The sequence below is a fragment of the Urocitellus parryii genome, chromosome X (assembly GCF_045843805.1).
Source record: "Urocitellus parryii isolate mUroPar1 chromosome X, mUroPar1.hap1, whole genome shotgun sequence".
Lineage (NCBI taxonomy): Eukaryota > Metazoa > Chordata > Mammalia > Rodentia > Sciuridae > Urocitellus > Urocitellus parryii.
In genome coordinates, this window is record NC_135547.1 from 80,976,007 (window position 1) to 80,985,493 (window position 9,487).

Below are 9,487 nucleotides of genomic sequence, written 5' to 3' on the forward strand. Positions count from 1 at the left end.
TTTCTTTCCTAAAACCTTGTCTAGCCATAATAGTGGGTGCATTTGAATTGATGTTATTTGTTAATGTCAATCCTAATTGATCTAGAACATCTCATCCCCATAAATTTATAGGAAGATGATCCAATACATATGGCTGTATAGTTCCTTCACATCCTTCAGGATCCTTCCAATCTAATACCATAGAACTTCTATGGGGATTAGTCACCACTCCTAGGCCTCGAAGCATTTGAGTGGCTTGTTGTAACAGCCAATTTTTTGGCCATTCTTGGTGAGAGATGATGCTAAGGTCTGCACCTGTATCCAGTAGCCCATTAAATTCATGCCTTTGAATATTTAATTTTAGCATGGGCCAAGAATCTAAATTTAAAGAAAGCATAGCCCAATCTATACCTGTGGAGCCTAATCCCCTGGAACCTCTTCCTACAGTATGACTGGAAAATTTATCGCGTAGGCTGGGTATTATTAATAACTGTGCTATTCTATCTCCTGGTGAAATTACTGATATACCCCTTGGAGAACTGGCTATAATTTTTATTTCCCCTTCAAAATCAGGATCAATTACCCCAGGACTTATCATAAGTCCTTTTAGAGTAGAAGAACTGCATCATAATAATAAGCCTACTGTTCCTTGGAGAAGAGGTCCTTTTACCCCTGTGGGAATGATTTGAACTCCCATTTCTGGAGTTAGTACGGCTCTGGCAGAGGCACAGATGTCCAACCTTGTGCTCCCTCTGGTTTGTCTAATGAGGGATCTAATGGATAAAGTGTCCTGGGCACTACCCTGATGGTGTTGCTGGGTTCCTCCAATGCCACGTATATTTGTGGTCGTGGGCCCCCGTGCATTGGGCCCCCCTGTTCGTTTTTTGGCAATGGAGTCCAATGTTTTCGTCCATGATATCGTGGGTAAACACCTGGTCCTTGTCCATTTCTTGACAATGGAGCACCCTCTACAGTAGTCTGAAACGGCACTCATAAGCCCAATGTCTCCCTCTATGGCATCATGGGCAAATACCTAGTTTATTCTATCTCTTTGATACCCAGTTTTGTTAAACCCTCCTCCTATGGGGCAATTCCTTTTAAAATGTCCTGTTTGTCCACAATTGTAGCATGCTTTTGGCCTGGCACCTAAAGCCAGTTGTACTGCAGCTGCCAAGACTTGCCCCTGTTCATTAATGTCTCTGCATAATTTAAGATATGTGTTTAAATCTCTATGTTTCCATGGTCTAATGGCCTCCCTACACCATTTATTGGCTTGTTTGTAGGCTAGCTGTTTCACCAATGGCATCACTTGTTCTGCATCCCCAAAGACTCTGGTAGCTGTTTGTATAAGCCTATCTACAAATTCAGCGTAAGGTTCATTAGTTCCTGTATTACCTTAGATAATTGACCTTGTAACGTTTTCCGTGCCTTAACTGCAGCTGAAGCTATTTGTGAATATATGGCCAGATCATATTGAATTTGTTGCTGCTGACCCTCATAAGGTCCCTCTCCTAGCAACATCTCTAGATTTCTCTGAGAATAACAAGCTGCTGCATTTCGCTTAGCCATCTCCATACAAAATTCCTGATTGGCAACCTTCCACAACAAAAATTGTCCTCCATTTAGCACAGCTTTGCACATGCTAGCCCAATCTGCTGGCATCATGTTCAAGTTGGTAATGGATTTGACCATACTTACAGTGAAAGGGGCTTGAGGACCACAGGTTGTTACAGTCTTTTTCAGCTGCTTCACTGTTTTGAAATCTAAAGTAAGGTGAATTTGCTTCCCTCCTGCCTCCTCAAATTCAGGGCATGCTAATCTTTGAGGTCCTGTCTCAGGATCCCATCTATCAACTATGGGGCTTGGGGGCCACCCAGCATATGTTGTCTCCATATGTGGAGCTGTTGGTTGAATACTTACGCCCTCTGGTGATAGAAGGGGGTTAGTAGCAACCTCCCGTTATAACTTTTCCCCTGATAGCCCTTTCTCCTCTAAACTTTCTTCTCTTTTTTGACTAACTTGAGAGACTTCCTCTTTTACTTGATCTAAAATGTCTTCTCCTTGACTAACAAGATTGTATCAACGTCCATAATGACAATGTGCCAACTGGCAGAGTTCCTGGGCTTTCCTTTTTTATCTTTTTAAAATCTTCACCATGATGGTTCCATTGTGATATGTTTAACAACTCCTCCTTAAGAAGCCAGGGCTACATTTCTGTATCGTATCAACGTATGCACTAACTGTTCTTGGTTTTACTGGGGTGCCTCCTTCCTCTAGAAATTTACTTAATACTCTTTTGGTTTGTTTTTTACTAGTTTCTGATCCCATATTTCTGCTGCAAAGATAATGCAACCCAACAAGATAACACAAAACAAAACCGAAACAAAACGAGACAAAAATGGAACAAAAATTCATTGTATCAATTTTTCTATCTTGACATGTGCATCCGTGGTCTATCTCTATCTCTTCCTCAGGGGCAAACAACTTTTCTCTCATCCTATTTATTTCTAGGGATAGGCAGCTTGAAACAAAAACAAAACAAAAAGAAAGAAGAATCTTGAAATGGTCACCCATCCTCTCGCCCTGCCCTCAGGGGCGAGCAGTTTACCTTGTCATTTACCCCCAAGCTTCAGGCATTCCCTGTACTGGCCACCATATGCCATAGTCCGGCTGGGCAAAATAACTGAGAGGTGACAAGCAACTTGAAGGTTGAAACGGGAACTACTTTATTGCAAGTGAACTCAGCGGGAACTGAGCGAGAACTCAAAGTAGCGGGCACCCAAGGTAGCAGGAGCCACTTCTCTGCCGGACAGCAGAGGTATATATGCTTAACTAATTATGCACAGCTTAACTTAATTAACATCATCTCGATACAGCAGTCAGCCAATAAGGAATCCTCATCATCTTAATGGCTCCCTGGCATTGCTTCACAAATCACTCTTCCCGGCAAAGTGCCAGGTGCCATCTTGACTTGATTTGCATCCCCAACACCCTTGTGCTTTCCCCTGGCACTTGCAGGTCTTCTGCTTCTTGGATCCCTCATCAAAGTTGGTTAGGTAGGTTCTTTGCCTGGGCATCTGGCTTGGGTCCTGGATCTTGGGTCCTGGTTCATGCTTCCCACGCACCCAATGAGACCCCACCCCCTGCCATTCCCTCCCATCGCCCTCCTCCTGGCCCCCTTTACTTTCCAGGCCTCCTTTTCCAGGTCCCTGTCCCTGGATTCTCATCTGGGCCAGAGTGCCTTATGGGAAACTGAGCCCTGCCCCTCACCTGGGCTCCTTGCTCTCTCTGCGCCTTTGGTCCTGCACCCGCAACCCTTACACCTGGCAGTGGCTGTGGGCCAGGAGCCTGCTTGTCCTCTGCCAGATCCCCTACTATCCCTCCAAAGTCCATTGTCCTGAGCTCCCTGCCCAGGCCCTAGCCCTTGGCTTTCTGTTCCTTTCCCTGCCTCTTCACTTGAGCCTCTGGGGGCCCTTCTTGCTCCGTGCTTCCCTGGGCTTGGACTGTGGGCCTTGCTGGGGCCAGTACCCTGCTCCACTTGGCTTCCCTGAACCTCAGAACCCTACTGCTGCCCTCCTGCCCCGCCACACCCTTCCCTGCCCTCCCCTGGCCTGGGCCCTCCTGTAGGTCCCTAGCTTGGGCTCCTTTTTGGAGTGCTGGCCTGCATTCCATCAACACCCTTCCTCTGGCCCTTCACGCTGTACCCTCCTTCATCCCTCCTGTTGTCCCTGTCCCTTCTGGGTACCTTTTCCAGATCCCTTTCCCAGGATGTTCAACAGGGCTAGGAGACTAGAACTGGGTGTTTGGCTCTGAGATCTCCCTTTGGAAAAACGTACCTGTGCCCCTTGCCAGGGAATGGGATAGGGATGGGCTGGAGGGGAGAAAGGGGAGCGGGTGGAACATAGGGAGGGAGGCTTAAGTCCATGTTTCTTTTCATTCACTCAGGCCCAGGTGCTAGCACTTGGCTCTCCATTACTGAGCCCGGCTCCTTGCTTGAGCCCCTGGCCACACTTCTTGAGGACCCTGTCCCTGTCCCATGGTTTCAGGCCTCTGCTGCTACACCCTCCTGTGCCTCCCCTCTGTTGCCCTCATGCTGTGGTATCCTGGCACTTCCTGGACCCTCTGCTCCCCCTGCTTCACCCTAGCCTAGGCCCCTCAAATGGGTCCTGCAGCCCAATGACCCCCACAACCTCCGCATGCCAGGTATCCCCTCATAGTACCTTATTTTGCCCCTCTTTGGTCCAGGTCCCTCTCTGAGGATCTACTCACCTGGGGCAGAGAAGCAGAACTGGCTGGTCTCAGTGCCCTGAATGCTCCCTATGGGAAACACAGCCCTGCCACTTCACTGCCTGAAGCTTGAGTCCCCTTCACTGCCTGAAGCTTGAGGCCTGGCAGTTAACATGGGACTTGCTCCAACCCAGCACTGAGCAATCCCCTCCCTTCCCTCCCCTGCCCTCTCACCTTGCATGCTGCCCCTACCCCAAAACAGCCCTCCCTAACCCTGACCCTTTGTGCTCCAATCTCTGGGCCTGGGTGATCGTCTGAGCCCCTGACCACATTCTCATGTCCCTTGGCATAGCATGGAGTCTTTTCCTGTTGGGTCTGACCTGGGGGCCGCTTGCTTGGGCCCCCCAGTGGGTTCCCCTAGGTGCCCCTTCTTCCTAGGAAGCCCTGCTTCCCTCTGTCTCCTGGTCCTTATAGAGCCCCTACTTCCCTTCCCCTCGTGATTTTTCCTGGCACCCGCGGGTCTCCTGCTCCTTGGGTCCCTCATCCCCATCAGTAGGGTGGGTCCCTTGCTGGGTACCTGTCTTGGGTCCTGGCTCTTGCTCCTCAATACACCCACCCCCAACCCCACCTAGTCCTCCTGTAGTCCTCCTTCTGGCCTCCTTCTTTTGTTCAGCCTGGTTTGCCAGGTCCTTGGTTCTGGATTCAAATCGGAGCCAGGGTGACTTATGGGAAAGAGAGCTCTGCCACTCACCTGGGCCCCTTGCCCTCGCTGGCTGCTTGGTCCTGCACCAGAACACTACATCCTGGAGGTGGCCCTGGGTCTGGAGCCTGACTGCCCCCTGCTGGATCCCCTGCCTTCCCTCCCAAATCTTGTCAACTGTCCTGAGCCCCCTGCCAATCCCTGGCCCTTGCCTCTCCTCTCCATTCCCTGGCCTAGCTCCTCGCTTGAGCCTCTGGTGGCCCTTTTTGCTCTGTGATTTTCTGGGCTTTGTCTGAGGGCCCCACACGGGAGCCCCTTCCCTGCTCCCCTTGGCTTCCCTGTGCTGCAGTACCCTAGTGCAGCCCCGCCTTCCAGGCCCAGTATTCCCTGCTCTCCCCTGGCCTGGGCCATCCTCTAGGTTGCTTACCTGGGCTTCTTGTTGGGGTCCTGTCCCCCACACCACTCATACCAGTCCTGTGGCCCTTCTGGCTGTGCCCTCCTTTGGCCCTCCTGTCATTTCTGTCTCTGCCAGGCCTGCTTTCCTGATCCCCTTCCCAGGATGCTCACCTGGGCCAGGGGACTTGGTCTGGCCTCTTGGCCCTGTGGGCTCCCTTTGGGAAAACATAGCCCTGCGCCTTGCCTGGGCCCTTTGGCCTCCCTCAGCCTGGGCCCTGCTCCAAAACCCTGACACCCTGCAGTGGACCTGAGACTTGAGCCCCCTCTCCATGTGCTATAGGCTCCCCTTTCTCCCCTCCCACCCATCTCTATCCATTTTTCTTTTCATTCACCCAGGCCCAGGTGCTAGCACTTGGCTCTCCATTACTGAGCCCGGCTCCTTGCTTGAGCCCCTGGCCACACTTCTTGAGGACCCTGTCCCTGTCCCATGGTTTCAGGCCTCTACTGCTAGCCCCCTCCTGTGCCTCCCCTCTGTTCCCCTCATGCTGTGGTATCCTGGCTCTGCCAGGACCCTCTGCTCCCCCTGCTTCACCCTAGCCTAGGCCCCTCAAATGTGTCATGCAGCCCAAAGACTCCCTCCCAACCTCCGCATGCCAGGTATCCCCTCACAGTACTCTCTTTTGCCCCTCTTTAGTCCAGGTCCCTCTCTGAGGATCTACTTACCTGGGGCAGAGGAGAAGAACTGGCTGGTCTCTGCGCCCTGAATGCTTCCTATGGGAAACACAGCCCTGCCACTCGCTTGAGTCCCCTTCACCGCCTGAACCTTGAGGCCCGGCATTTAACATGGGACTTGCTTCAACCCATCCCTGAGCATTCCTCTCCCTTTCCTCCCCTGCCCTCTCGTCTTGCATTCTGCCCCTACCCCACCCCAGCCCTCCCTAACCCTGACCCTTTGTGCTCCTGTCTCTGGGCCTGGGTGCTTGCCTGAGCCCCTGAACACGTTCCTCATGTCCCTTGGCATAGCATGGAGTCTCTTTGTGTTGGGTCTGACCTGGGGGCCCCTTGTTTGGGCCCCCCAGCGGGTTCCTCGAGGTGCCTCTTGAGCTTCCCTCTGTCTCCTGGTCCTCACAGAGCCCTACCTCCCTTCCATTTGCGGTTTTTCCTGGCCCCGGTGTGTCTCCTGCTCCTTGTGTCCCTCATCACCATCGGTAATGTGGGTCCCTTGCTGGATGCCTGTCTTGGGTCCTGGCTCTTGCCCCTTAATGCACCTACCAGGACCCACACTGTACCCTCCCGTCGCCTTCCTCCTGGCCCCCTTCTCTTGTCTGGCCTCATTTGTCAGGTCCCTCGCCCTGGATTCATATCAGAGCCAGGGTGACTTATGGGAAAGAGAGCCCTGCCACTCACCTGGGCCGCTTGCTCTCCCTGGGTGCTTGGTCCTGCACCAGGAACACTGGATCCTGGAGATGGCCCTGGGCCTGGAGCCTGACTGCCCCCTGCTGGATCCCCTGCCTTCCCTCCCAAATCTTGTCCACTCTCCTGAGCCCCCTGCCCAAGCCCTGGCCCTTGCCTCTCTTCTCCATTCCCTGGCCTGGCTCCTCACTTGAGCCTCTGGTGGCCCTTCTTGCTCCATGATTTTCTGGGCTTTGTCTGAGGGCCACACATAGGAGCCCCTTCCCTGATCCACTGGGCTTCCCTGTACTGCAGTACCCTAGTGCAGCCCCGCCTTCCAGGCCCAGTATTCCCTGCTCTCCCTTGGCCTTGGCCATCCTCTAGGTTGCTTACCTGGGCTTCTTGTTGGGGTCCTGGCCCCCACACCACTCACACCGTTCCTGTGGCCCTTCTGGCTGTGCTATCCTTCGGCCCTCCTGTCGTTTCTGTCTCTGCCAGGCCTGCTTTCCTGATTCCTTTCTCAGGATGCTCACCAGGGCCAGGGGACTTGATCTGGCCTCTTGGCCCTGTGGGCTCCCTTTGGGAAAACAGCCTTGCCCCTTGCCTGGGCCCTTTGTCCCCCCTCAGCCTGGGCATGCTCCCAAATCCTGACACCCAGAAGTGGACCTGGGCATTGAGCCTTCTTCTCCCTGGGTCATCCACTCCCCTTGTTCCCCTTTCTTCCCTCCCATCCCTGGTCTGATTTCATGGGTCCTGGCACTTGGCTCTCCATTCTTGGGCTTGTCTCCTTGCTAGAGCCCCTGGTTGCCCTTCTGATGACCCTGTCCCTGTTCCTTGATTTCAGGCCCCTTGCTTGGCCCCCTTCCTGTGTCTCCACTCTGTTCCCCTTGTACTGGGGTATTTTGTCATTGACAGGACACTCCCCTCCCCCTGCTTCTCCCTAGCCTCATCTCCTCCAATAGTTGCTGGCTCCCCACTGACACTCCCCCAAATCGAGACCAAAGGTAACCCTCACATTGCCTTCCTTTGGTCCTGGATTCTCTCTGAGGATCTACTTATCTGGGGCAGAGAAGCGGAATTGGCTGGCCTCTGGGCCCTGAAGGCTCCTTATGGGAAACACAGCCCTGCCACTCGCCTGGGCCCCCATTGCCACCCAAACTTGACACCTAGCAGTGGACTTGGGCCTAGCGATGACCTTGCTTATGGCGATCCCCTCCCTTTCCTCTCCTGCCTTTTACCTTGCAAGTTGCCCATAAGCCAACCCAGCCCTCTCTCACCCTGAACCTTCGCCCTACAGTTCCAGGTCCTCGCTGCAAGTCTGAGCCCATTACCGCTTCCCTCGTGTCATGTTGATTTGCTTGATGTCTCTTTGTGTCTTACCTTGCTTTGGCCCCCTAGGGTTCTCCCTTCTGTGCCCTATGCACTGCCCTCTGTCTCCTCATCCTAGAGCCACCCCTTTCTCTCTTTTCCCTAGCACTTTTTCCTGGAGCACGGGCCTCCCGCTCATTGGGTCACTAATAACTTTTGGTGGGGTCAGTCCCTTGCCTGGGCTCCTTGATTGGGTCCTTGCTCTTGCCTCTCTCTGCTCCCACCGTGACCCCCCACTGTGCTCTCCCATTGCACTCCTCCTGGCCCCCATCCCTTGCCAGGCTCCCTTGGCCTGGGCCCTGGTCCTTGATTCTTATCTGCCCCAGGGTGCCTTATGGGAAAAAAAACCCTGAACCTCGACTAAACTTGCTTTCCCTGGGCCCTTGGGGTAGCACCCAGAACCCTGACACCTGGCAGTGGTGCTGGGCCTCAAGCCTGCCTCACCCCTGCTGGATTCCCTGCCTTCCCACCTCAGCCCTGTCCACTGTCCTGAGCCCCCTGCCCAAGCCCTGGCCCTTGGCTTTCCATTCCCCAGCCTGTCTTCTCTCTTGGGCCTCTTGGGGGGCGCTTCTTGCTCCATGCTTCCTTGGGCTAGGACTGTGGGCCTCTCTGTGGCTGCAACCCGCTCCCCTTGGTGTCCCTGCACCTCAGAATGCTAGTGCTGCCCACCTGCCTGGTACCACGCTTCCCTGCTCTCCCCTAGCCTAGGCCCTCCTCTAGGTCCCTAGTCTGGGCTCCTGGCCCCCACCCCACCCACACCCATCCTATGGCCCTTCAGTGTGTGACCTCCTTTGGCCCTCCTGTCGTTTCTGTCTCTGCCAGGCCTGCTTTCCTGATCTCCTTCCCAGGATGGTCACCCAGGGCCGAGGGACTTGACCTGGCCTCTTGGCCCTGCGGACTCTCTTTGGGCCCTTTGGCCTCCCTCAGTGGGGCCTTACTCCTGAACCCTGACACCCTGCAGTGGACCTGAGACTTGAGCCCTCCTCCCACTATCCCACCCGCTCCCCTTTATCTCCTCCCTCCCTCCCCATCCATGTTTCTTTTCATTCACCCAGGCCTAGGTGCTTGCACTTGGCTCTCCATTACTGGGCCCGGCTCCTTTCTTGAACCCCTGGCTGCCCTTCTTGAGGACCCTTTCCCAATACGTTGGTTTCAGTCCCCTTTTACCGGCCCCCTCCTGTGACTCCCCTCTGTTCCCCTTATGCTGTGGTATCCTGGCACTGTCCAGACCATCTGCTCCCCCTGCTTCTTTCTAGCCTGTGCTCCTCCAGTGGGTCATGGCAGCCCACTGACCCCACTCCGCAAACTCTGCATGCCATGAATCTCCCCATAGTACTCTCTTTTGCCCCTCCTTTGGTCTAGGTCCTCTATGAGGATCTACTCACCTGGGGAAGAGGAGTGCAATTGGCTGGACTCTGGGCCCGG